The sequence below is a fragment of the Scardinius erythrophthalmus genome (genome assembly GCF_964197995.2).
Source record: "Scardinius erythrophthalmus genome assembly, chromosome: 14".
Classification (NCBI taxonomy): Eukaryota; Metazoa; Chordata; class Actinopteri; order Cypriniformes; family Leuciscidae; genus Scardinius; species Scardinius erythrophthalmus.
Genome location: NC_138234.1, coordinates 39,251,648 through 39,266,812, shown reverse-complemented (window position 1 = coordinate 39,266,812; position 15,165 = coordinate 39,251,648).

Genomic DNA, 15,165 nt, shown 5'->3' with positions numbered 1-15,165 from the left:
AACTGGTGGCTCAATTGAAAGCTGATAATGTGAGGTTGCAGCAGGCTCAGGTGGCAGTTGAGCTGCCTGATGCTGCTGCTGCTAGCACCGCTGCAGTACCACCAGTAATCCCTCAGTTAGCTGTTGCCAGCACCTCTGTACCCGAAAGGTTTGTTTTTGTACCCCGAGACCGTAGATGTCCGAAGTTTAACGGTAAAACCGGTATGGGTATTGACGAGTGGGTAGAGGAGGCAAAGGCCTGTATGAGGATACGCCATTTGTCTAATGTAGATCAAGCATTATTTCTATTTGACCATCTAGAGGGAGAGGTTCGTGAGGAAGTTTGTTATCGTCCTATGTCACCGTTATGGGCGCCAATACGACTGGAAATGGGCAGTCTCGTAATCTACAGTTTTTGGGAAACTAGCCCCCGCCGGGCTGTCGAGTCACAACCCGGTTGGGAAAGTAATTGGCTCAAGTAATTTAGTTTTTCCCCGTTCATTGTCTCGTCTAGTGTCATCTTGTCCACATCTTGTTGTTTGTATGGGAGGAGTGTCAGTACCGTGTTTAGTGGATACCGGTTCCATGGTATCCACAATTACAGAAAGTTGCTTGTTGCAGCATTTCTAACCTTGGTGTCAGGATCGTCTTAGATCTTGTCAATGGTTACAGCTTAGGGCCGCTGATGGGCTTATGATCCCGTATGTTGGTTACTTGGAGCTTGACGTCAAGTTTTGTGACAGGGTAGTTTCGGGATGTGGTGTGTTGGTTGTCCGAGACCTTCCCGGCGGTATGTGTAAAGATGTTCCTGGGGTGCTGGGGATGAACATACTAGGCCGTTGTTATCAGGATTTGTTTGGACAGCATGGCATTACCCTTTTTGAATTGCCTATTGTTGCGCAGTCTCCGAGTGTCTTGCAAGCATTACAACACTGTCAACAAGTGAGTAATAAGAGTCGTTCGGACCTTGCAGGAAATGTGCGGGGACGTTGGGCGTGTCGAATCCATGGGGGCACCATGAAGTTAGTTACTGCTACCTGTTTTTCTCAGTATTCTGGCTCTACAGTTTTGTTTGAGCCCCCTGAGTCAGGTTTGCCGGCTGGGCTCTTAGCATCCCCTGCACTAGTCTGAGTGACCCATGGTACAGTTTGGGTTCCTATTGTAAATGGGGGCACTGTGGATGTGGTATGGTATCCAACAACTGTGATTGGTAGGTTGAGGGAGGCTTATGTCATCAGTTTACCTACAGGAGTTGTGGAAGTTGACCCGGTCGTTGCTACAGTTCAGTCTCTTTCTATGGAGACAGTCTCTTCGTTGGCTTAGCAGATTGAGTCTGTTGATTGGTCTGTTTGGTCAGAAGAGCAAGTGCAGGTAAGGGCACTGCTTCAGAAATATCAAGTGATGTTTTTAGCTTACGAGGGAGATTTAGGCTGTTCCCGTCTTATTTCTCATGATATCCCCGTACTGAATGATACCCCTGTCAAGTAGCGGTATCCTTGGATTTACCTTCGGGTTCAATGGGTGACGAGCCGGTTGTCATACGCCGGACTGAACGCACCACGGCGAGTAGCACTTTAACCTGCATTGTCTCCCACGCACTGTGAGAGGGACAGAAGGAGAGGTTGAGGTTCCTATTGGGTCAGTGTCTGGGGCCATCTCAGCTTTATTTAGGCCTTGGGATGAACCACCTTATTGTTCTGAGAATTCCTTTCCTGTCTTTTGTTCGTCGGGACGACGACATAGAAAAGGGGGGTAGATTGTGGTGGGAAAGCCCTTTACTTTCCCTTATAATTATAGGTGGATCGTAAGCCAATTAGCTGTCCCTATGGGGATATAAAGTGCGATAGACCTGTGCTTGAGGTCAACGTCATTTGTCAACGTCACTGACGCGCCGCCAACACTTTACTGTGGCTGCTTCCGGCATCAGGTGTGGACATTAGAAAGGTAGGAACGCTTGGTGACTTAAGGAGATTGTTCCTAAAAGTTAGTAACTAATTTTCTCTGGTTGCGTGTGTTTTTCTTGCACCTTAGTAAGCTCTTGATTGCTTGATTGCCATTTCCTCTCGTAAAGTGCGAGTCAGCTGTTCCGTTTCTCGTGCGGGTCTCGCACTACTGCTGTGACTGCCGTTATTGGGTGTGTGCGCTCCTGATTATGCATGCATCATTCGTCATCGGTATGTAACAGGCGTTTACTAGGTTTGGGTGAGACTTCTATAATAGTAATATTAAATGGTGACATTCAATTTTATTCCAGGTACTCTCCTAAAACGTTGGAGAGCGTAAGCTGATTGCTTGATCGCCATTCCCTCTCGTATGGTTCAAATCAACGGATTTGTCTCTCCTGCAGATCTCGCGCTGCTGCGACTGCTGGCTGGGCGCGTTTCACGTCCTGCCCACGGATAACGTTGCTGTCTTGTTTTGTGTTGATTTTGCTTTACATTTGCTATTTTCTTTTGTTTTGTTTAAGTCGTCTTTATTTACATTTGAATAGAAGTGATACTCTTTGCCTGTGCATATTCTAATTTAGTTTGTTTTCTATTATTTGGTTTTCTAGTTCGCAAAGAGCTTTATCCCTTTTTGGGGGTTTGTTTTGCAGTGCATTTATTTTGTGTGGCTTATTTGATTTATCCTACTAAATGTAATTTTTCTTTTGTATTTTTCTAGTTTGTATTTTGTTTTGTTGTTTAGTTAATTATCGTAAACTGATTGAGTTTAGTTTATTTTCTGTAAACTGTTAAACCCAGTTTAGTGTATTTCCTGCAAACTGTTGAGATCATTTTGGGTTATTTTTCTGTAAACTAAAATCCATTGTTTTGCTTTTGTATTTCTTTAACTCTTTTTGTTTTATTTGTTTAATTTGACTTGTAATTTGAGGGCAACTAGGCCTTGTACATTTCTTTTCCAGTTTTGTTAATTCTTATTTTGGGTTTTGTTGTTTAATGTAAAGCGACACAGGGCAATTTGCCTTACTTATTCTGTGAGCATTTTTAGTGACTCTTATTAAGATTGTGCTGTTCTTGTGTCGCAGGATCTGGGTGCCAAAGGCAGGGAGGCCGGCTCTATTCCCTTCTAAGTGGTGGTGGTGTTCACAGTGTGCCGTGTCCATCCGTGGAGTATGGTGTGAGTGCGTGTGTGTGCGTGCACTGGTGAAAGGAATGATTTTTTTGCTATAGGCAGCCTAATCTCTGATAGCCTGACCCTGCTGGTAAGCCCCAGTTAGCTAGTGTCCCTGTGACCTTTCTAGAATCAAACCTTTATGATGAGCTGTGCTCGGCTGAGGCCTGATATATTTTAATGATTGTTTTAAAGTGATTGTGTAACTTAATAAAGTCAACCGTTTTGTATTGTTACCCATGTCTCTGAGCGATTATTGATGAAACGAACTTGCGTGTCCTTTTAAAAGACACTAAATTCTCTGGGTGTAACTCCCTGAGTGGCGTAGTTGGCAAATTATCCTTCAAATACACCTCCGGGTTGCCACATATAGTTTGAAAAATTTTGAGGACACTTTGACCACAAATAATTTCAAAAGGTCAGATATGGACATCTATATTGCTTTTGAAGCATCAGAGGGAGTCTATGGGTATATATAGAAAGCCCAAGATCGAGGACTCTTTGGCCAGAAATATGTTCAGGAGGTCAAAACCTCTGAATAGCTGATTTATCATCAAAAGGATTCTATAATTTTATATAGTTTGAAAATTTTTGAGGACACTTAGACCACATATGAGTTCAAAAGGTCAGATATGGACATCTATATGGCTTATGAAGCATCAGAAGGAACCTATGAGTATGTATAGAAAGCCCAAGATCGAGGACTCTTTGGCCAGAAATATGTTCAGGAGGTCAAAACCTCTGAATAACTGATTTATCATCAAAAGGATTCTATAACTTTATATAGTTTGAAAAATTTTGAGGACACTTTGACCACAAATAAGTTCAAAAGGTCAGATATGGACATCTATATGGCTTATGAAGCATCAGAAGGAGTCTATGAGTATGTATAGAAAGCCCAAGGTGGAGGACTCTTTGTCCAGAAATATGTTAAGGAGGTCAAAACCTCTGAATAGCTTATTTATCATCAAAAGAATTATATAACTTTATATTAGTTTGAAAAATTTTGAGGACACTTTGACCACAAATAGTTCAAAAGGTCAGATATGGACATCTATATGGCTTATGAAGCATCAGAAGTAGTATGTTTAGAAAGCCCAAGTTTCGAATACTCCTTGGCCGGAAAAAAAATTCAGTATGTCAAATATGGACTTTTGTCAGGAGGATTTAGAATCCGAAGATATCAGTCTGAAGATATCAGTATTAATCTTTTAGGACTCTTTGGCCAGAAATATGTTCCGTAGGTCAACAGGGGACCTCTGAATAGCTGAAAAATTTGAGGACACTTTGACCACAAATAAGTTCAAAAGGTCAGATATGGACATCTATATGGCTTATGAAGCATCAGAAGGAGTCTATGAGTATGTATAGAAAGCCCAAGGTCGAGGACTCTTTGGCCAGAAATATGTTCAGGAGGTCAAAAGAGGAACTCTGAATAGCTGATTTATCATCCAAAGAATTCTATAACTTTATATAGTTTGAAAAATTTGGAGGACACTTTGACCACAAATAAGTTCAAAAGGTCAGATATGGACATCTATATGGCTTATGAAGCATCAGAAGGAGTCTATGAGTATGTATAGAAAGCCTGAGGTCGAGGACTCTTTGGCCAGAAATATGTTCAGGAGGTCAAAACCTCTGAATAGCTCATTTATCATAAAAAGGATTTATTAACTTTATATATTTTGAAAAATTTTGAGGACACTTTGACCACAAATAAGTTCAAAATGTCAGATATGGACATCTATATGGCTTTTGAAGCATCAGAGGGAGTCTATGAGTATATATAGAAAGCCCAAGATCGAGGACACTTTGGCCAGAAATATGTTCAGGAGGTCAAAAGATGACCTCTGAATAGCTGATTTATCATCAAATGAATTTTATATCTTTATATAGTTTGAAAAATTTGGAGGACACTTTGACCACAAATAAGTTCAAAAGATCAGATATGGACATCTATATGGCTTATGAAGCATCAGAAGGAGTCTATGAGTAAGTGTAGAAAGCCCAAGATCGAGGACTCTTTGGCCAGAAATATGCTCAGGAGGTCAAGAGGGGACGTCTGAATAGATGATTTATCATCAAAAGAATTCTATATCTTTATATAGTTTGAAAAATTTGGAGGACACTTTGACCACAAATAAGTTCAAAAGGTCAGATATGGACATCTATATGGCTTATGAAGCATCAGAAGGAGTCTATGAGTATGTATAGAAAGCCCAAGGTCGAGGACTCTTTGGCCAGAAATATGTTCAGGAGGTCAAAAGAGGAACTCTGAATAGCTGATTTATCATCAAAAGAATTCTATAACTTTATACAGTTTGAAACATTTTGTGGACACTTTGACCACAAATAAGTTCAAAAGGTCAGATATGGACATCTATATGGCTTATGAAGCATCAGAAGGAGTCTATGAGTATGTATAGAAAGCCCAAGATCGAGGACTCTTTGGCCAGAAATATGTTCAGGAGGTCAAAACCTCTGAATAGCTGATTTATCATCAAAAGGATTCTATAACTTTATATAGTTTGAAAAATTTTGAGGACACTTTGACCACAAATAAGTTCAAAAGGTCAGATATGGACATCTATATGGCTTATGAAGCATCAGAAGGAGTCTATGAGTAAGTGTAGAAAGCCCAAGATCGAGGACTCTTTGGCCAGAAATATGCTCAGGAGGTCAAGAGGGGACGTCTGAATAGATGATTTATCATCAAAAGAATTCTATATCTTTATATAGTTTGAAAAATTTGGAGGACACTTTGACCACAAATAAGTTCAAAAGGTCAGATATGGACATCTATATGGCTTATGAAGCATCAGAAGGAGTCTATGAGTATGTATAGAAAGCCCAAGGTCGAGGACTCTTTGGCCAGAAATATGTTCAGGAGGTCAAAAGAGGAACTCTGAATAGCTGATTTATCATCAAAAGAATTCTATAACTTTATACAGTTTGAAACATTTTGTGGACACTTTGACCACAAATAAGTTCAAAAGGTCAGATATGGACATCTATATGGCTTATGAAGCATCAGAAGGAGTCTATGAGTATGTATAGAAAGCCCAAGATCGAGGACTCTTTGGCCAGAAATATGTTCAGGAGGTCAAAACCTCTGAATAGCTGATTTATCATCAAAAGGATTCTATAACTTTATATAGTTTGAAAAATTTTGAGGACACTTTGACCACAAATAAGTTCAAAAGGTCAGATATGGACATCTATATGGCTTATGAAGCATCAGAAGGAGTCTATGAGTATGTATAGAAAGCCCAAGGTGGAGGACTCTTTGGCCAGAAATATGTTCAGGAAGTCAAAAGAGGACCTCTGAATAGCTGATTTATCATCAAAAGAATTCTATAACTTTATATTGTTTGAAAAATTTTGAGGACACTGTGACCACAAATAAGTTCAAAAGGACAGATATGGACATATCTGCTTATGATGCATCAGAGGGAGTCTATGAGTATGTATAGAAAGCCCAAGATCGAGGACTCTTTGGCCAGAAATATGTTCAGGAGGTCAAAACCTCTGAATAGCTGATTTATCATCAAAAGGATTCTATAACTTTATATAGTTTGAAAAATTTTGAGGACACTTTGACCACAAATAAGTTCAAAAGGTCAGATATGGACATCTATATGGCTTATGAAGCATCAGAAGGAGTCTATGAGTTTGTGTAGCCCAAGATCGAGGACTCTTTGGCCAGAAATATGTTCAGGAGGTCAAAAGGGGACCTCTGAATAGATGATTTATCATCGAAAGAATTCTAAAACTTTATATAGTTTGAAAACTTTTGAGGACCCTTTGACCAGAAATAAGTTCAAAAGGTGAGATATGGACATCTATATTGCTTTTGAAGCATCAGAGGGGTATATATAGAAAGCTCAAGATCGAGGACTCTTTGGCCAGAAATATGTTCAGGAGGTCAAAAGGGGACCCATGAATAGCTGATTTAGCATCAAAAGGAGTCTATAACTTTATATAGTTTGAAAAATTTTGAGGACACTTTGACCACAAATAATTTCAAAAGGTCAGATATGGACATCTATATTGCTTTTGAAGCATCAGAGGGAGTCTATGGGTATATATAGAAAGCCCAAGATCGAGGACTCTTTGGCCAGAAATATGTTCAGGAGGTCAAAACCTCTGAATAGCTGATTTATCATCAAAAGGATTCTATAATTTTATATAGTTTGAAAATTTTTGAGGACACTTAGACCACATATGAGTTCAAAAGGTCAGATATGGACATCTATATGGCTTATGAAGCATCAGAAGGAACCTATGAGTATGTATAGAAAGCTCAAGATCGAGGACTCTTTGGCCAGAAATATGTTCAGGAGGTCAAAACCTCTGAATAACTGATTTATCATCAAAAGGATTCTATAACTTTATATAGTTTGAAAAATTTTGAGGACACTTTGACCACAAATAAGTTCAAAAGGTCAGATATGGACATCTATATGGCTTATGAAGCATCAGAAGGAGTCTATGAGTATGTATAGAAAGCCCAAGGTGGAGGACTCTTTGTCCAGAAATATGTTAAGGAGGTCAAAACCTCTGAATAGCTTATTTATCATCAAAAGGATTCTATAACTTTATATAGTTTGAAAAATTTTGAGGACACTTTGACCACAAATAAGTTCAAAAGGTCAGATATGGACATCTATATGGCTTATGAAGCATCAGAAGGAGTCTATGAGTAAGTGTAGAAAGCCCAAGATCGAGGACTCTTTGGCCAGAAATATGCTCAGGAGGTCAAGAGGGGACGTCTGAATAGATGATTTATCATCAAAAGAATTCTATATCTTTATATAGTTTGAAAAATTTGGAGGACACTTTGACCACAAATAAGTTCAAAAGGTCAGATATGGACATCTATATGGCTTATGAAGCATCAGAAGGAGTCTATGAGTATGTATAGAAAGCCCAAGGTCGAGGACTCTTTGGCCAGAAATATGTTCAGGAGGTCAAAAGAGGAACTCTGAATAGCTGATTTATCATCAAAAGAATTCTATAACTTTATACAGTTTGAAACATTTTGTGGACACTTTGACCACAAATAAGTTCAAAAGGTCAGATATGGACATCTATATGGCTTATGAAGCATCAGAAGGAGTCTATGAGTATGTATAGAAAGCCCAAGATCGAGGACTCTTTGGCCAGAAATATGTTCAGGAGGTCAAAACCTCTGAATAGCTGATTTATCATCAAAAGGATTCTATAACTTTATATAGTTTGAAAAATTTTGAGGACACTTTGACCACAAATAAGTTCAAAAGGTCAGATATGGACATCTATATGGCTTATGAAGCATCAGAAGGAGTCTATGAGTATGTATAGAAAGCCCAAGGTGGAGGACTCTTTGGCCAGAAATATGTTCAGGAAGTCAAAAGAGGACCTCTGAATAGCTGATTTATCATCAAAAGAATTCTATAACTTTATATTGTTTGAAAAATTTTGAGGACACTTTGACCACAAATAAGTTCAAAAGGACAGATATGGACATATCTGCTTATGATGCATCAGAGGGAGTCTATGAGTATGTATAGAAAGCCCAAGATCGAGGACTCTTTGGCCAGAAATATGTTCAGGAGGTCAAAACCTCTGAATAGCTGATTTATCATCAAAAGGATTCTATAACTTTATATAGTTTGAAAAATTTTGAGGACACTTTGACCACAAATAAGTTCAAAAGGTCAGATATGGACATCTATATGGCTTATGAAGCATCAGAAGGAGTCTATGAGTTTGTGTAGCCCAAGATCGAGGACTCTTTGGCCAGAAATATGTTCAGGAGGTCAAAAGGGGACCTCTGAATAGATGATTTATCATCGAAAGAATTCTAAAACTTTATATAGTTTGAAAACTTTTGAGGACCCTTTGACCAGAAATAAGTTCAAAAGGTGAGATATGGACATCTATATTGCTTTTGAAGCATCAGAGGGGTATATATAGAAAGCTCAAGATCGAGGACTCTTTGGCCAGAAATATGTTCAGGAGGTCAAAAGGGGACCCATGAATAGCTGATTTAGCATCAAAAGGAGTCTATAACTTTATATAGTTTGAAAAATTTTGAGGACACTTTGACCACAAATAATTTCAAAAGGTCAGATATGGACATCTATATTGCTTTTGAAGCATCAGAGGGAGTCTATGGGTATATATAGAAAGCCCAAGATCGAGGACTCTTTGGCCAGAAATATGTTCAGGAGGTCAAAACCTCTGAATAGCTGATTTATCATCAAAAGGATTCTATAATTTTATATAGTTTGAAAATTTTTGAGGACACTTAGACCACATATGAGTTCAAAAGGTCAGATATGGACATCTATATGGCTTATGAAGCATCAGAAGGAACCTATGAGTATGTATAGAAAGCCCAAGATCGAGGACTCTTTGGCCAGAAATATGTTCAGGAGGTCAAAACCTCTGAATAGCTTATTTATCATCAAAAGAATTATATAACTTTATATTAGTTTGAAAAATTTTGAGGACACTTTGACCACAAATAGTTCAAAAGGTCAGATATGGACATCTATATGGCTTATGAAGCATCAGAAGTAGTATGTTTAGAAAGCCCAAGTTTCGAATACTCCTTGGCCGGAAAAAAAATTCAGTATGTCAAATATGGACTTTTGTCAGGAGGATTTAGAATCCGAAGATATCAGTCTGAAGATATCAGTATTAATCTTTTAGGACTCTTTGGCCAGAAATATGTTCCGTAGGTCAACAGGGGACCTCTGAATAGCTGAAAAATTTGAGGACACTTTGACCACAAATAAGTTCAAAAGGTCAGATATGGACATCTATATGGCTTATGAAGCATCAGAAGGAGTCTATGAGTATGTATAGAAAGCCCAAGGTCGAGGACTCTTTGGCCAGAAATATGTTCAGGAGGTCAAAAGAGGAACTCTGAATAGCTGATTTATCATCCAAAGAATTCTATAACTTTATATAGTTTGAAAAATTTGGAGGACACTTTGACCACAAATAAGTTCAAAAGGTCAGATATGGACATCTATATGGCTTATGAAGCATCAGAAGGAGTCTATGAGTATGTATAGAAAGCCTGAGGTCGAGGACTCTTTGGCCAGAAATATGTTCAGGAGGTCAAAACCTCTGAATAGCTGATTTATCATAAAAAGGATTTATTAACTTTATATATTTTGAAAAATTTTGAGGACACTTTGACCACAAATAAGTTCAAAATGTCAGATATGGACATCTATATGGCTTTTGAAGCATCAGAGGGAGTCTATGAGTATATATAGAAAGCCCAAGATCGAGGACACTTTGGCCAGAAATATGTTCAGGAGGTCAAAAGATGACCTCTGAATAGCTGATTTATCATCAAAAGAATTTTATATCTTTATATAGTTTGAAAAATTTGGAGGACACTTTGACCACAAATAAGTTCAAAAGATCAGATATGGACATCTATATGGCTTATGAAGCATCAGAAGGAGTCTATGAGTAAGTGTAGAAAGCCCAAGATCGAGGACTCTTTGGCCAGAAATATGCTCAGGAGGTCAAGAGGGGACGTCTGAATAGATGATTTATCATCAAAAGAATTCTATATCTTTATATAGTTTGAAAAATTTGGAGGACACTTTGACCACAAATAAGTTCAAAAGGTCAGATATGGACATCTATATGGCTTATGAAGCATCAGAAGGAGTCTATGAGTATGTATAGAAAGCCCAAGGTCGAGGACTCTTTGGCCAGAAATATGTTCAGGAGGTCAAAAGAGGAACTCTGAATAGCTGATTTATCATCAAAAGAATTCTATAACTTTATACAGTTTGAAACATTTTGTGGACACTTTGACCACAAATAAGTTCAAAAGGTCAGATATGGACATCTATATGGCTTATGAAGCATCAGAAGGAGTCTATGAGTATGTATAGAAAGCCCAAGATCGAGGACTCTTTGGCCAGAAATATGTTCAGGAGGTCAAAACCTCTGAATAGCTGATTTATCATCAAAAGGATTCTATAACTTTATATAGTTTGAAAAATTTTGAGGACACTTTGACCACAAATAAGTTCAAAAGGTCAGATATGGACATCTATATGGCTTATGAAGCATCAGAAGGAGTCTATGAGTAAGTGTAGAAAGCCCAAGATCGAGGACTCTTTGGCCAGAAATATGCTCAGGAGGTCAAGAGGGGACGTCTGAATAGATGATTTATCATCAAAAGAATTCTATATCTTTATATAGTTTGAAAAATTTGGAGGACACTTTGACAACAAATAAGTTCAAAAGGTCAGATATGGACATCTATATGGCTTATGAAGCATCAGAAGGAGTCTATGAGTATGTATAGAAAGCCCAAGGTCGAGGACTCTTTGGCCAGAAATATGTTCAGGAGGTCAAAAGAGGAACTCTGAATAGCTGATTTATCATCAAAAGAATTCTATAACTTTATACAGTTTGAAACATTTTGTGGACACTTTGACCACAAATAAGTTCAAAAGGTCAGATATGGACATCTATATGGCTTATGAAGCATCAGAAGGAGTCTATGAGTATGTATAGAAAGCCCAAGATCGAGGACTCTTTGGCCAGAAATATGTTCAGGAGGTCAAAACCTCTGAATAGCTGATTTATCATCAAAAGGATTCTATAACTTTATATAGTTTGAAAAATTTTGAGGACACTTTGACCACAAATAAGTTCAAAAGGTCAGATATGGACATCTATATGGCTTATGAAGCATCAGAAGGAGTCTATGAGTATGTATAGAAAGCCCAAGGTGGAGGACTCTTTGGCCAGAAATATGTTCAGGAAGTCAAAAGAGGACCTCTGAATAGCTGATTTATCATCAAAAGAATTCTATAACTTTATATTGTTTGAAAAATTTTGAGGACACTGTGACCACAAATAAGTTCAAAAGGACAGATATGGACATATCTGCTTATGATGCATCAGAGGGAGTCTATGAGTATGTATAGAAAGCCCAAGATCGAGGACTCTTTGGCCAGAAATATGTTCAGGAGGTCAAAACCTCTGAATAGCTGATTTATCATCAAAAGGATTCTATAACTTTATATAGTTTGAAAAATTTTGAGGACACTTTGACCACAAATAAGTTCAAAAGGTCAGATATGGACATCTATATGGCTTATGAAGCATCAGAAGGAGTCTATGAGTTTGTGTAGCCCAAGATCGAGGACTCTTTGGCCAGAAATATGTTCAGGAGGTCAAAAGGGGACCTCTGAATAGATGATTTATCATCGAAAGAATTCTAAAACTTTATATAGTTTGAAAACTTTTGAGGACCCTTTGACCAGAAATAAGTTCAAAAGGTGAGATATGGACATCTATATTGCTTTTGAAGCATCAGAGGGGTATATATAGAAAGCTCAAGATCGAGGACTCTTTGGCCAGAAATATGTTCAGGAGGTCAAAAGGGGACCCATGAATAGCTGATTTAGCATCAAAAGGAGTCTATAACTTTATATAGTTTGAAAAATTTTGAGGACACTTTGACCACAAATAATTTCAAAAGGTCAGATATGGACATCTATATTGCTTTTGAAGCATCAGAGGGAGTCTATGGGTATATATAGAAAGCCCAAGATCGAGGACTCTTTGGCCAGAAATATGTTCAGGAGGTCAAAACCTCTGAATAGCTGATTTATCATCAAAAGGATTCTATAATTTTATATAGTTTGAAAATTTTTGAGGACACTTAGACCACATATGAGTTCAAAAGGTCAGATATGGACATCTATATGGCTTATGAAGCATCAGAAGGAACCTATGAGTATGTATAGAAAGCCCAAGATCGAGGACTCTTTGGCCAGAAATATGTTCAGGAGGTCAAAACCTCTGAATAACTGATTTATCATCAAAAGGATTCTATAACTTTATATAGTTTGAAAAATTTTGAGGACACTTTGACCACAAATAAGTTCAAAAGGTCAGATATGGACATCTATATGGCTTATGAAGCATCAGAAGGAGTCTATGAGTATGTATAGAAAGCCCAAGGTGGAGGACTCTTTGTCCAGAAATATGTTAAGGAGGTCAAAACCTCTGAATAGCTTATTTATCATCAAAAGAATTATATAACTTTATATTAGTTTGAAAAATTTTGAGGACACTTTGACCACAAATAGTTCAAAAGGTCAGATATGGACATCTATATGGCTTATGAAGCATCAGAAGTAGTATGTTTAGAAAGCCCAAGTTTCGAATACTCCTTGGCCGGAAAAAAAATTCAGTATGTCAAATATGGACTTTTGTCAGGAGGATTTAGAATCCGAAGATATCAGTCTGAAGATATCAGTATTAATCTTTTAGGACTCTTTGGCCAGAAATATGTTCCGTAGGTCAACAGGGGACCTCTGAATAGCTGAAAAATTTGAGGACACTTTGACCACAAATAAGTTCAAAAGGTCAGATATGGACATCTATATGGCTTATGAAGCATCAGAAGGAGTCTATGAGTATGTATAGAAAGCCCAAGGTCGAGGACTCTTTGGCCAGAAATATGTTCAGGAGGTCAAAAGAGGAACTCTGAATAGCTGATTTATCATCCAAAGAATTCTATAACTTTATATAGTTTGAAAAATTTGGAGGACACTTTGACCACAAATAAGTTCAAAAGGTCAGATATGGACATCTATATGGCTTATGAAGCATCAGAAGGAGTCTATGAGTATGTATAGAAAGCCTGAGGTCGAGGACTCTTTGGCCAGAAATATGTTCAGGAGGTCAAAACCTCTGAATAGCTGATTTATCATAAAAAGGATTTATTAACTTTATATATTTTGAAAAATTTTGAGGACACTTTGACCACAAATAAGTTCAAAATGTCAGATATGGACATCTATATGGCTTTTGAAGCATCAGAGGGAGTCTATGAGTATATATAGAAAGCCCAAGATCGAGGACACTTTGGCCAGAAATATGTTCAGGAGGTCAAAAGATGACCTCTGAATAGCTGATTTATCATCAAAAGAATTTTATATCTTTATATAGTTTGAAAAATTTGGAGGACACTTTGACCACAAATAAGTTCAAAAGATCAGATATGGACATCTATATGGCTTATGAAGCATCAGAAGGAGTCTATGAGTAAGTGTAGAAAGCCCAAGATCGAGGACTCTTTGGCCAGAAATATGCTCAGGAGGTCAAGAGGGGACGTCTGAATAGATGATTTATCATCAAAAGAATTCTATATCTTTATATAGTTTGAAAAATTTGGAGGACACTTTGACCACAAATAAGTTCAAAAGGTCAGATATGGACATCTATATGGCTTATGAAGCATCAGAAGGAGTCTATGAGTATGTATAGAAAGCCCAAGGTCGAGGACTCTTTGGCCAGAAATATGTTCAGGAGGTCAAAAGAGGAACTCTGAATAGCTGATTTATCATCAAAAGAATTCTATAACTTTATACAGTTTGAAACATTTTGTGGACACTTTGACCACAAATAAGTTCAAAAGGTCAGATATGGACATCTATATGGCTTATGAAGCATCAGAAGGAGTCTATGAGTAAGTGTAGAAAGCCCAAGATCGAGGACTCTTTGGCCAGAAATATGCTCAGGAGGTCAAGAGGGGACGTCTGAATAGATGATTTATCATCAAAAGAATTCTATATCTTTATATAGTTTGAAAAATTTGGAGGACACTTTGACCACAAATAAGTTCAAAAGGTCAGATATGGACATCTATATGGCTTATGAAGCATCAGAAGGAGTCTATGAGTATGTATAGAAAGCCCAAGGTCGAGGACTCTTTGGCCAGAAATATGTTCAGGAGGTCAAAAGAGGAACTCTGAATAGCTGATTTATCATCAAAAGAATTCTATAACTTTATACAGTTTGAAACATTTTGTGGACACTTTGACCACAAATAAGTTCAAAAGGTCAGATATGGACATCTATATGGCTTATGAAGCATCAGAAGGAGTCTATGAGTATGTATAGAAAGCCCAAGATCGAGGACTCTTTGGCCAGAAATATGTTCAGGAGGTCAAAACCTCTGAATAGCTGATTTATCATCAAAAGGATTCTATAACTTTATATAGTTTGAAATATTTTGAGGACACTTTG